This window comes from Triticum urartu, chromosome 6A (genome assembly GCF_056163025.1).
Source record: "Triticum urartu cultivar PI428250 chromosome 6A, HENAU_Tu73, whole genome shotgun sequence".
Classification (NCBI taxonomy): domain Eukaryota; kingdom Viridiplantae; phylum Streptophyta; class Magnoliopsida; order Poales; family Poaceae; genus Triticum; species Triticum urartu.
The window spans coordinates 432,251,395-432,265,284 of NC_141878.1; positions in this window are offsets into that span (position 1 = coordinate 432,251,395).

Below are 13,890 nucleotides of genomic sequence, written 5' to 3' on the forward strand. Positions count from 1 at the left end.
CACCGCCACCGCCTCCCTTGCCCCTCCTCCACGCCACCTCCTCCCCTCCCTATATATCCAGAGCCCCGGGCCCCGTTTCCCCTCTCTACCGCGCCGCGCCGCCCCTCCTGCCGCATCTCGCCGCCGCTGCGCTGCATCGCCGCCGCAGCCGCCCCTCGCCCGCGCCTCGCTCTCCACCCCGCCCGCGCCCCAGCGCACCCGTCGCCCTACGCCGCCTCTCCCCGTGCGCCTCGTCGTCTCCTTCGACGACCGGAGCCGCCGCCGGAGCCCCGCGCCGCCTCGCCGGAGAGCCACCGGAAAACCGCCACCGCTGCCGGTTTATTTCGCCCTAGCCAGTAAAAGCCGCCGTTTTTTTCTTTCGGTTAAAAAAACCTAGATCGGTTTTCCACAGAAAACCTAGATCTGATTTTTTTGTTTAGTTATGTAGTGAGCGTTTACTAGTTATGCCTTTGGAGTTAACGGTTTTCGTCGGTTTTGTTTCTGAAGCGAACGTTCGTTAGATAGGTTTTCTCTTTTTCTATTAATTTCGGCCAGGGACCTATTCGTGATAATTTTCTTTACAAATTAGTCCCTGTACTTCAATCTATCACTACTTTTTACTCGTTAGTCCAAATCCAACGAAACGAACGCTCACGTCTTCGTTACGATCTCCTCTATCCAGTAAAACAACTCAAACATGTTTTTGAAAAGTTTAAAATTTGAATTTGATCAGATTTGAATTCAAACTTCGTTTGATCATAACTTGAGTTTCGTAGCTCCATTTGAGTTTATTCTTTTTGCAAATCGAAGCTCTTGACCTAAACATTCTAATAAGGCCAAATTCACATAATTTTGGTACTGTTAGAAATTGTTTTATGTTGCAAGAGTTATTTGCTTGGTTTTGAAGTTTTCTGAATCGTCTTCTTCGTTCTTTCTGATCTTTTGAGTGATTGCTTATGTGTGGTTACTATTGTTTGCTTACGATAGAATGACCGGAGTGTGACGAGTAGAACTATCAAGAGTTTTGAGTGCGAATCATCTTCATCAACATTGCAGGCAAGTTCACACTTTGATCATACCTCTTTCATACCTAGTCTTTATTGCATTAGATCAAACCTCAAACATTGCATTATTAGGATCTAATTAAACTACGGGATGGGAAGTAGATGAGGTAGTACCTATTACCTGTTTATTATCAAACCTTTGGGAGTTACTTCTACGTTTGCTTATTTTGCCCTGCTATGCTAGTAGACGTGGATTGGGTGAGTGATATCCATGACAGATGTGAGATTGTTAATTAATGGTTTATCTAAGGTGGCAACCTAAACACACATCTGGGTGGATTGAGGCACCTGGGTATTCCAGGACTTGCCTGTTTTTCTTTTGGACCGCCACCCAGGCTCAAAGGGATCATGAGATTTTTCAAACTAGAAACTTCCGTGTGCAGCCACAAGCCATTATGGGCTCTGGCATAGTTGATTAAGTTGTGCGAACTCTTACAGTGGTAGACTAGCAGATGTAGGGGATGTAGGTGGTACGGTCTACCCGATCGTAAGGTGCTAGCGCTTCTGAAAGACTATGTCTCGATCATCCGTTTCACAAACACCATGTAGTGCGAGAAATCGAACGGAGGCGATCGAGTCTTGTGGGGAAAAGTGCGCAAACCTCTGGAGAGTGTAACAAACTAATCATGATTAGCCGTGTCCCCAGTTATGGACGTCTTGAGTATCTAGTTCTTGGATTATCCTGTTGATCTCATCACGTTACCTTAAATGAATATTGTTGGGTTTAATGATGTTACTTAATTGGGATTGAGAATGCTGTCAACCATTCTCAATGTTCAACAACCACCATGATAGTTAAATAAAATTTATTCCTTTGCAGTAGGGAAAATTTGGCTTTACGCAAAAACCTTATAACCATAGAGATTTTCCACCAGCCAAATATGCATGTAGTGATAGTCTTTATTCATCATTCTCTATGGTGTGAATTTGCCAGTACATTCAATGTACTAACCCTCTATGGCTGCAACGTCTCATGTTGCAGGATTATCTTCCGACGAGTAAGTGATACGTTAGGGTTACGATTTCTACACTCAACTTTGCCGTTGGTGTTGATGGGAATCCACAACCTTGTTACTTCCGCTATTTTGGATTTGAGGTAATAGTATTTACGTTACTTTTACATGTGATTTACCTCTATTATAAATCCTCGAGTAGTGTGTGTGTCAGCATACCGATCTAGGGATGACACTTAAGCACAGAGACTTGACCCATTCGGGTCGGGTCGCTACAACATTTGATATTCTTCACTCATCATATAGGCAAATTCATCACTATAACGTTGGTCAGTACAGCCAAAGATGATATCATCAACATATATTTGGCACACAAACAGTTCACCATCATATGATTTAGTAAAGAGAGTGGGATCGAGTGAACCGGGTGTGAAGCCTTTCTTTATGAAGAATTCCTTCAATGTATCATACCACGCCCGTGGGGCCTGCTTGAGGCCATAGAGGGCCTTGTTAAGTTTGAAGACTTTGTCAGGATGTTTTGGATCTTCAAAACCTAGGGGTTGAGCAACATATACTTCTTCCTCAAGCTTACCATTGAGGAATGCACTTTTCACATCCATTTGATATAAGATGATATCATGATGGTTAGCATAAGAAAGTAATATGCGAATAGCCTCAAGTCTAGCAACAGGTGCAAAAGTTTCATCGAAATCAACTCCTTCAACCTGTGTGTAGCCTTGAGCTACTAGTCGTGCCTTATTCCTCACCACAACACCATTTTCATCTTGCTTGTTGCAGTAGATCCACTTTGTGCCAATGATGTTATGCTTGCGAGGATCAGGACGATTGACCAGTTCCCAGACGTTGTTGAGCTTGAACTGATGTAATTCTTCTTGCATGGCCTGAATCCACTCAGGCTCCAGAAATGCTTCATCTACCTTAGTGGGCTCTGTGATAGAGACAAAAGGAAAGTGCCCACAAAAGTTAGATAGATGTGAAGCTTTTGAGCGTGTGAGAGGACCTGGTGCTCTAATGTCATCAATGATCTTCTCCACTTGCACTTCTTTTGCAACACGAGGATGAGCTGGTTGTCATTGAGGAATTTGATCAGCATTTTCTTCAGCATCAATTTCCTCAGCATTTTCTTCAGGTGCATCAGCTCGACGTTCTTCACGTTCTGGAATGAATTCTTCAGCAGATTCTTCAGTAGGAATGACATCTTCAGTAGCCTTGTGCTTGATAGAATCCTCAGGCGCTGGTTCATCTAACACAGAAGGTAGGTGCTCTCTTTGCGAGCCATTAGTTTCATCGAACCGCACATCTACAGTTTCAACAATCTTGTGAAGAACATTGTTGAAGACTCTGTAGGTGTGCGAGTCCTTTCCATAACCAAGCATAAAACCTTCATGTGCTTTCGGTGCAAATTTAGAGTTGTGATGAGGAACTCTAATCCAGCATTTAGCACCGAAGACTTTGAAATAACTCACATTGGGTTTCTTGTCAGTGAGGAGTTCATAGGCAGTTTTCTTGAAGAATTTGTGAAGATATACTCTGTTGATGATATGGCACGCAGTATCAATTGCATCAACCAAGAAACGATGAGGGGTTTTGTATTCGTCAAGCATAGTGCGAGCCATCTCAGCAAGAGTCATGTTCTTGTGCTCCACAACGCCATTCTGTTGAGGAGTATAAGGAGCAGATAACTCATGAGTAATACCAAGTTCATCAAGATATTCATCGAGACCCGAATTCTTGAACTCAGTGCCATTGTCACTTCTGATGTGCTTGATCTTCACACCAAAGTTGGTTGAAGCCCTCGAGGAAAATCGTTTGAAGACTTCCTGCACTTCATGTTTGTAAGAGACAAGGTGTACCCATGTGTAACGAGAGTAATCATCAACAATAACAAAGCCATATTGAGATGCTTCATTTGAAACAGAGGAATAGTGATTAGGACCGAAGAGATCCATGTGAAGCAATTCGAATGGACGAGTAGTGGTCATGATGGTCTTTGCTGGATGCTTGGCCTTGGTCATCTTTCCAGCTTCACAGGCATCACATAAATGATCCTTGAGGAATTTGACATTCTCAATGCCAATAACATGCTTCTTCTTCGCAAGAGTGTGCAAATTCCTCATGCCTGCATGACCAAGTCGTCGATGCCATAGCCATCCTTCTGAAGCTTTTGCAAGCAGGCACATGGCTGGTTGTGAATCTGCAGAGAAATCAACAATATACAAGTCTCGTCTCCTAAAGCCTTCGAAGACTTTGGATTTGTCAGCTTCCATAATCACAACACAACGATACTTGCCAAAGACAACAACCATATCAAGATCACAAAGCATTGAGACAGACATAAGGTTGTATCCTAAGGACTCAACAAGCATGACTTTGTCCATGTGTCGATCCTTTGTGATAGCAACTTTACCTAGACCCAATACCTGACTTTTTCTTTTATCAGCAAAGATGATATGCTTCAGATGTGATGACGATAAGGGAGCATCCATCAATAGATTCCTGTCACCAGTCATGTTATTTGTACATCCACTATCAAGGACCCACTCAGTGGCTTTGGGTTGATCATCCTGCAGATGAATTAGTGCAACTTACGAACCTCATATACTTCAGCAGTGAAGAATATGATATCACAATTCATCAGATCAATTTCATCAAGCATAAAGACAGATAAAACAGAGGGAGGACGTGTGAAATGAAAGTTCATTTCATCATGGTTAGCCTACGTCCTTTCAGGCAATTTGTCAGGTCCCCAGCAAATTCTTCAGACGTTACAGTACATCTGGAGACCTGACCCTGCATAAGAGATTAGTTCTTTTTCTTCACCACCCACATCTGAAGGGGTGGCAAAGAGTTCATCACTCTACGAGCTCCAAATGAGAATGGTGGCATAGAGTCCAAACCATTTCGTTTCACATAAGAGGGGTTAGGGTAAGCATATGAATAAGCAGAGAAATTCTTCGAGGACTTATGAACATAATGATTACAAGAATAATGCTCATATTCATAGCCCTTGGCTCTTCCATGCGAGACAGAGTTGTTAGCATGATGATGTTCATATGAGGACTTTGATCCTTTTGAGGAATTTGATCCACGTGAGGAATTTGGTCCGTATGAGGACTTGGATCCATATGAAGAATTTGGTCCATATGAAGAATTTGATCTGGGGTTCCTTTTCTTCACAGGTGGTGTCATGAGGACATTCACCTGAAGACTTTCAAGACACCTTTTGGGAACCCAGATTTTCTTCATAGGGGAACTGTTCCTACAGTTAGTGCCAACATATCTAGCAAATACTTCACCATTCTGATTTTTGAACAGTTTATAGTTGGAGTTAAATGACTCATTAGAAGAATGAGAAGATTCACATGTATAGCCAGATAAATTAGATGGGTCAACTGGAGGTCCCTTTGCAGCAACCCATGAGGTTTTGGGGTACTGCTCAGGCTTCCAATATGTACCATCAGCATTGAGTTTCCTCTCAAAGGCAATACCCTCTTTCCTTGGGTTCCTGTTGAGGATCTGCTTTTTAAGCACATCACAAAGGGTCTGATGCCCTTTGAGGCTTTTGTACATGCCTGTCATGTACAATTCCTTTAGCCCTGCATCGTCAGTGATACTAGCAATGTCCTTAGATGAGGAATTTGTGATAGCAGAGACAGGTGAAGAATATGTAACATTAGAAGCATTTGAACATTTAGGTGAGGAATTAGCAGATTCTCATTCAATGCATTTTAAACATGGAGGAATGAATTCTTCCCGAGCAGCGCTAATTTGTTGAGCAAGTAATGAATCGCGCTCCTTCTGAAGATCTTCATAACTCACTCTTAACTTCTCATGATCAGATAAGAGAGAGTTAAGCTGATCTTGAAGAGAGTCATACTTAGAATGAAGTCTCTGAAGACTTTCAGCCAAAGCTTTTGACTGATCCATTTCTTCACCCGACATATCATCGCTCTTACTAAGCATTTCGTGAGCCTTTTCCAAAGCTCTTTGTTGTTTAGCAGCAAGGGAACCAAGTTTGACATAACTGGGTCCAAATTCATCACCAGATTCATCATCACTGGATTCTGACAGATAGCATTCAGTTACCTGTTCACCATCTGCCATAAGACATGGTGAGGAGGATGATGATTCTGGTTCAAATGTCATTGACTTGAGAGATTCCTTGAAGTCCTCGAACCAGGGATCATGACAGGTTCGATGGCCTTCATAGACATCAGAGAGACGGTCCCAGATAAGCTTCGCATGATCGAGATGCATGACGTTCCTAAACTGATTTCGAGACAGACAGGAGCAGATGACGTCCTTCGCCGTGAGGTTGAGAAGGGTGTACTTGCGAATGTCATCGGCTTCCGCCGTCTTGCACAGATCGGTCAGACCAATCTCAGTGACGGTCCACAGCTCGCTGTTCATCGCCATGAGACGCTTCTTCATCATGGCCTTCCATTTGGGATACTCGTGACCGTCAAAGATGGGGCATGTCACTTTCTTCATACCTGCGGTCGACATAACTAAAACTCCAGGCGGTTAAACCAAAATCACACAGAACAAGGGAGTACCTTGCTCTGATACCAATTGAAAGTGCGTTATATCGACTAGAGGGGGGTGAATAGGCGATTTTTATGAAATTCTTCACTGAGGAATTTGCCGGTGAGGAAATTCCTTAGCGAAGAACTACTAGCAGCGGAATAAGTACTCAGAAGTAAACATAGTTGAATATACGCATGGTCATCATGATGAAATGAAGACAAACACAGAGTACAGAAAGCGTAAACACAGGATAGCACAAGATGAAGACAAACAGACTGAAGAAATTGAACTGAGGAAATTGAGAAAGTCTTCAGTCAAAGTCTTCAAACACAGATATGAACAAACACACAACACAGTAATGAGGAAATGAAAGTGTTGAGGAAATAGAACCAGTTGGCTTGGTGAAGACAATGATTTGGTAGACCAGTTCCAACTGTTGTCTCAGTTGTACATCTGGTTGGAGCGGCTAAGTATTTAAACTCGAGGACACCCATTCCCTGACACACAGTCCTCACCGTATTCTCCTTGAGCTAAGGACACACAGTCCTCACCCAATCACTCGTGGTAAGTCTTCACGTGACTTCCAAACCTTCACAAACTTGGTCACTCGGCGATCCACAATTCCTCTTGGATACTCTAGACCTTGACGCCTAACCGTCTGGAAGAAGCACAGTCTCCAAAGGTAACAAGTGTCGGATCCACGCAGGATCAATATCTTCAGTGATGCTCAATCACTTTGGGTTTGTAGGTGTTTGGTTTTTGTTTTGGATTTTCCTCACTTGATGATTTTCGCTCAAAGTCCTCGGAGGATGGGATGCTCTTAAATGACAAATGTCAGTTTCTCGCAGAGCATCCAACCAACTAGTGGTTGTAGGGGCGGCTATTTATAGCCTAGGGAGCAGCCCGACATGATAAGACATAAATGCCCTTCAATGATATGACCGTTAGGTGGATAAGATATTTTGGGACAGCTGGCGTGTAGCACAGCAACGGTCGGAAATTTGAGGTACAAATTCCTAAGGGCTATCATGTTCCTCACTGTCTAGGCAATTCGCACTGGCGAATTCCTAACTCCTCAGTCAGAGCAAAGTCCTCAGTGACTAGAAGAACTGTGTCTCTGTCACTGAAGAAATTGACTGAACTGTATGAGATTTCCAATGGCTTCACTCGAAGGGATTGGTAGGTGTAGTATTTGAGTTGAGCATCACATGGAAATTTTCTCCTTAGTATTTCCTCGACCCCCTTTAACAGTACGGTGTTTCCTATGACTCAAGAAAGAGAAAATGAAACTGCGAAAACAAAAGTCTTCATGCTTCATGTTCCTCGAATGAATACCAAGTCTTCAGAGTTACACCAATTTCTTCACTTTCAAAGTCTTCAGAAATTCTTCAGAATATCAAAGTCTTCAGTCGAAGAACTTCATTTTTAGGGGTCGACTTTCTCTGAAAATATGAGACTCCTCATAGACTTATAGACCTATGTACACTCATAAACGCATTAGATCCTTAACCTATAAGTCTTCAATACACCAAAATCACTAAGGGGCACTAGATGCACTTACAACATGGCGGTGCATAATTCACATATATGATAACTGGCTGAAAAACATGGCATTGCATAATTCACATATCTGATATAGAAAGCAAACAGGAGGCATTCACACAAAGCATGTCTAATCTAAGCAAATGGGATGGCAATGCAAGACACCATATGCATGATATGAGCAATATAACCTTGCCAAGTTAGAGCATGCACCTCGGGGGGGGGGGGGGGCGGGAATATGACTGGTCATCTGTCTCTGAATCCTCCTCTGAGGAGCTCCCTATAACCATCGAGATATATGCTTCAGCAGGTACCATTGCCTGCTGTGAAGACCTTGTGTTTCACTCCTGATTTTTCCATAACCGGCTCAAATGGCTGATACACATGAAGAGTAGTTCAATATACACAGATTGTCGACAAATGGAATACGTAATGAAAAAAAAGATGGCATGAGATAATTCACATATATGATGCCTGGTTACATGGCGGTGCATAATTCACATATATGATAACTGGCTGAAAAACATGGCATTGCATAATTCCCATATACTCCCTCCATTCCTAAATATTTATCTTTTTAGAGATTTCAAATGGACTACAACATACGGACATATATAGACATATTTTAGAGTGTAGAATCACTTATTTTGCTCCGTATGTAGTCACTTGTTGAAATCTCTAAAAGGACAAATATTTAGGAACAGTGGGAGTATGATATAGAAACCAAACATGTGGCATTCACACAAAGCAAATCTAAACTAAGCTGATGACATATAAGATGAATAATGTAAGCAATGCGAGGAGCCATATGCATGATATGACCAACATCAGCATGCCAGGTTAGAGCAAACACCTCAGGTGGTAAATAGGAGTGGTCGGCTCCCTCTGAATCCCCATCTGAACAGTTATCCTCCTCTAGAATACAATCTAGAATGGCAGGAGGGGGCCACTTTGCCCACCATGGAGCGGCATCTGCATGACATTGTATTCCCATGCAACAGTCTTCTCTTTTTATCTACATATTTAGTACGATTGTGTACAATAACTGACATGCATAATAAAAAATTAGTTAGATTTTGTAAGTTCTAAGGGGTGCATGCAGAAATCAAGACTGGTGGTAGCAAACGAGTGGATAGATCCAGAACTAATGATAGCAGGTAGATTATAGCTTCAGTTTAAAACGATAGACAATGGATCATCTACTGTTTGTTGCCCACCCAACATGAACCACATAGAAGACCCCAGATGAACAAGATAGTAGACAGATACTATTCGTTGCTGCCTCGATATGAGACCCGCGGGCATTTTAAAACTCAAGTTTGAACGATAAAGTAGAAGGTAATAATAACCGATGTCTAACGTAAGCAAACACGAAAGACTGCGACCTCTCTTATAGAACTGTGTAGTCCTCAGGTTCATCTGCTCTGTCGATGATGGTAATGCAGTTGGCATGGCTTCCGGCAATAGGGAAGATGATCTGAGGCGGCGAAAGAAAGTTTGCAGGGGGAATCTCTGCTACAGTGAATGCTTCTATCGATGGTGCACCTTAGGTGGGGTGGATGATGGCACGGCAGGAGCAGGACATAACACACAGAGTTTTGTTTGACGCCTATCTGAAAATGAAGTAAATCTGTAAGGGCTCCTTAGAATTGGAGGATTCTATAAACGCAGGGACAGGAAAAACACAGGAATAGGATAGGAATGCACGTGCAAAATTGAGCATTTGGAAACATAGGATTTCTATGAACCTCGGTGTTTGGTTCACATGAATTGGAAGAACACAGGAATGGAGAAACATGGTCAAATTAAAGTCAACCAACGTGAAAATTAAAAAAATAAGAATCTTATTATGCCAGTAATGAAATTAGTCCCGTTCTTCATGCATATTAATTTGAAAAGGACGTCCAACTGGATATTAAAATTCCTACCATTCTTATTTGGAAGAGACACCAAAGGAAAATATCCTCCAGTTTTCCTTTGCTCCACTCCTAACCAAATGCAAGAATAATACTACCATAGTAGTTCCATAGCAAAGGATCCCTGAGGGATCGACATGAATGCAGAGTAACAAAGTGATGCAACGAGTGTACAACCTCTTTCGCATAGCCTTGTCGACCTCAGCATCATTGGGTTGGATGTGGAGGGTGGTGATGCTGGTGTGACTCTCGGAGGCGGGGAAGAAGATCTGAGGCCTCTGGAAATGGCACCGAGGGTACTGCTCCGCTGTGATGGACGGTTCCGTTGTTGGAGCAGCTCCGGTGAGGTGTATGGCAGCGAGGCTGAAGCAGGACAAGACAGACAACGTTAATCTGAAGTGGGACTCTAATATCATCTACAATAGATGATGTAAAATACATCACCAAAAAGTGCTAGATGTAAAACGCATCAGCCGCGCCATGGCCGCTTCGACAGATGATGTGAATAATGTTTACTCTAAACTTAACTGAAGAAACTGAACTTTACAGTCGAAATTGATTGAACTAGTAGAAGAGCATTGCAATAGATGTTTAGGGCGTACGAGCACTAGTAGCAGAGAAGCAGTGATCTAAATCAGCAGACGCTCGAGCAGGGAATGCACTAGCAGAGAGCAAGTCGTGCTGCAGAACCGCGAGCGAGTGCTAAAGCAGCAACTCCTGTAGCTGCCGGATGTCGTGCAGCAGCAGCAGTGCGAGCGAGAGCAAGAGCAGAGCAGCAGCACGAACAAGAGCAAGAGCGAAGCAGCAGCGCGACCGACAGCAATAGCAGAGCAGAGAAGCAGCACGAAGTGGCCGCCAAGGAAGCAACGACATGGGGGAGAGACGCAGTGGATGAAGTGGCCGGGGACGGCACCGTCGATGGAGACCCGCGATGGCTGCTCGGTATCGAGCCCCGGCAGCCCCGTGAGATCAAGTAAAAGATCAAATGCAGCGGTGAGTGCAGAACCTCCTTGGTGGCGCCGAGTTGGCCTCGGCTTCATCGGAGGAATTGGTGAGGGTGCTGCGGTTCCGGTGGGGCAGGTCAAGACGGCATTGTGGGGATGGAGGTGGCGCGATAGACGAGGCAAACATCGGGGCAGCTCCTTGGAGGTGGAGGACGGGGCGGCTGATTCGGCGGGACAACGAGATCAACGACGGATCCTCATCCGGTGCGGTGGATGAGGGACGGTAAGCTGTTGCGGTGGACGATATAGTCGGGGAAGAGTCTCTGGCTGGGCGGCGGTCGGGAGGCCGACCGAGGAGCGTGGGGCTTCATGGGTTTTGGCGGCCTCGGTGTACGAATGGGGGGACAAAGGGGAAGGTACGGGGAGCCATGTCTTAGGGACGCACTTGTCCGAAATGAAGAGTAAGTTACCAGTGTACCCCCACCGGTTTTGACACTGCGACGTTGAGCCGGCATTTCCGGCTGAGGGGTAGAAGGGGGATTTCGTGTGTCTGGGCTGCAGGACCGATTTTGGATGAGGAGCGAGTTTTCACGCGCGTCGAAATTTTGGGATAAGAAGGCACAACGCGGGTTGAAGAGGCAGGAGTTTCGAAGCAGATGAGACAAAAGATACTCGAGCTTAAAATTTTGAGATAACAAGGCGCGGATTCCTTGTTCGGCAGAACAAACTTAACGTGTACAAAAAAACAATTCATACAATACACAAGAGAGTCATGTCCCGTTTTACTATATTGCTATAAATTTCATTGAAAAAACTACAAGAAAAATGTAAAAAAAATTGGGAGAACAAGATTACCATGTACAGTACCAAATCGATTCACACTTCCCTCAACAAGAACAAAAAACAAATCAATTCCCACAAAAAGAAAGAGTCATGTCCCTTTTTATATTATTACAAATGTCCGGAGTTCAAATTTCAAATTTTGAATCCACATTATTTTGAATTCGAATATATCGTTAGGTGACCTTGTGGTTTATAATGGATGTAGTCCTACATCTTGATCTTCCATCATATATGAACATTTTACTCCACCCTATGAACATATATATTGCCGTCTACCATATGGACTAAATTTGAATCAATTTTCCTTATTTCAATACGATTGTTGTCAAGTTATACAATCATTTAAATATTATCTTGATAACAAAAAACATGCATATAGCAGTAGTCATATTTCACTATAAACTACATGTAACATAGGATCTCCAATTCAAATATTTGTATCCATTTTATGTTGAATTCAAATCAGAGTACATTGGTCTAGGTGGCGAGATGTTCGAGATAATCTAAACCCTATTTTCATATGTATATAATTCTTGGCTGAATTAGGACATGTTTTGGTATAAGCTTCTTGCAAAACCGGAGATTCTCTCAACAAGCCTCATGGTTCCGAGAGGGAACCTATCACCTTTGTGTGCGAAATAATATACGCTGCCTCCCCTAGATTTTCTTTACAGAGGCAACATAGAACTATATGAGTGCCCTGTTGAACTTATGAATTATTCCAGGTTCATTTGGCCTTTTTTATACATTAATTAAGTTTCTGGACATTTAATGTGCATAATCCAAATTTGAACTGCAAGCACATGTTCCGGTGCACCAAAGTTGGCTGAAAAATCACATGTGTGTCCTTGGGTGAATTTGTAGGTCACATGCAAGAAATGGGAATGAAATTCAAACATATGGGCATCGTGACTCGATTGAGAACATCGAGAAACTTGGTTTTTAAATGCATGTAAATCCAAAACTCGCCTGGAAATCATGAAACTTGGCATGGTGTCATGTCATGGCACTAACATGCTATGGTAAAAATTGGGCCGATTTGGAACAAGATTTGGTATAAGCTTCTTGCAAACCGGAGCTTCTCTCAAGAAGGCTCGTGGTTCTGAGAGGGAACGTGTCACCTTGAGTGTGAAATGATATACGCTGCCCCCTTGAGTTTCTTTACAGAGGCAACATAGAACTACATGAGTGCCCTGTTAAATTTTGGAATTATTCTGGGTTCATTTGGTCTTTTTTATACATTAATTGAGTTTCGTGCCATTTAATGTGCACAATTCAAATTTTAACTACAAGCACATGCTCCCGTGCACCAAAGTTGGTTGAAAAATCACATGTGTGTCCTCGGGTGAGTTTCTAGGTCCCATGCAAGAAATGGGAATGAAATTCAAACATCTGGCATCGTGGCTCGGCAGAGAACATTGAGAAACTTGGTTTTAAAATTCTTGTAAATCCAAAACACGCCTGAAAATCATGAAACTTGGCACGGTGTCATGTCATGGTACTACCATGCCCTGGTAAAAAATGGCTGAATAGGAACAAATTTTGGTATAAGCTTCTTGCAAACCGGAGCTTCTCTCAAGAAGACTCGTGGTTCTGAGAGGGAACGTGTCACCTTTGAGTGCGAAACAATATACGCTGCCCTATTAAATTTTGGAATTATTCTGGGTTCTTTTGGCCATTTTTATACATTAATTGATTTTCTGGTCATTTAATGTGCATAATCCAAATTTGAACTACAAGCACATGCTCCCGTGCACCAAAGTTGGTTGAAAAATCACATGTGTGTCCTCGGGTGAATTTCTAGGTCCCGTGCAAGAAATGGGAATGAAATTCAAACATCTGGCATCGTGGCTCGGCCGAGAACATGAGAAACTTTGTTTTAAAATTCTTGTAAATCCAAAACACGCCTGAAAATCATGAAACTTGGCATATGTCATGTCATGGTACTACCATGCTGTGGTAAAAAAATTGGCCGAATAGGAACAAGTTTTAGTATAAGCCTCTTGCAAACCGGAGCTTCTCTCAAGAAGGCTCGTGGTTCTGAGAGGGAACTTGTCACCTTTGAGTGCGAAACAATATACGCTGCCCCCCTTGAGTTTCT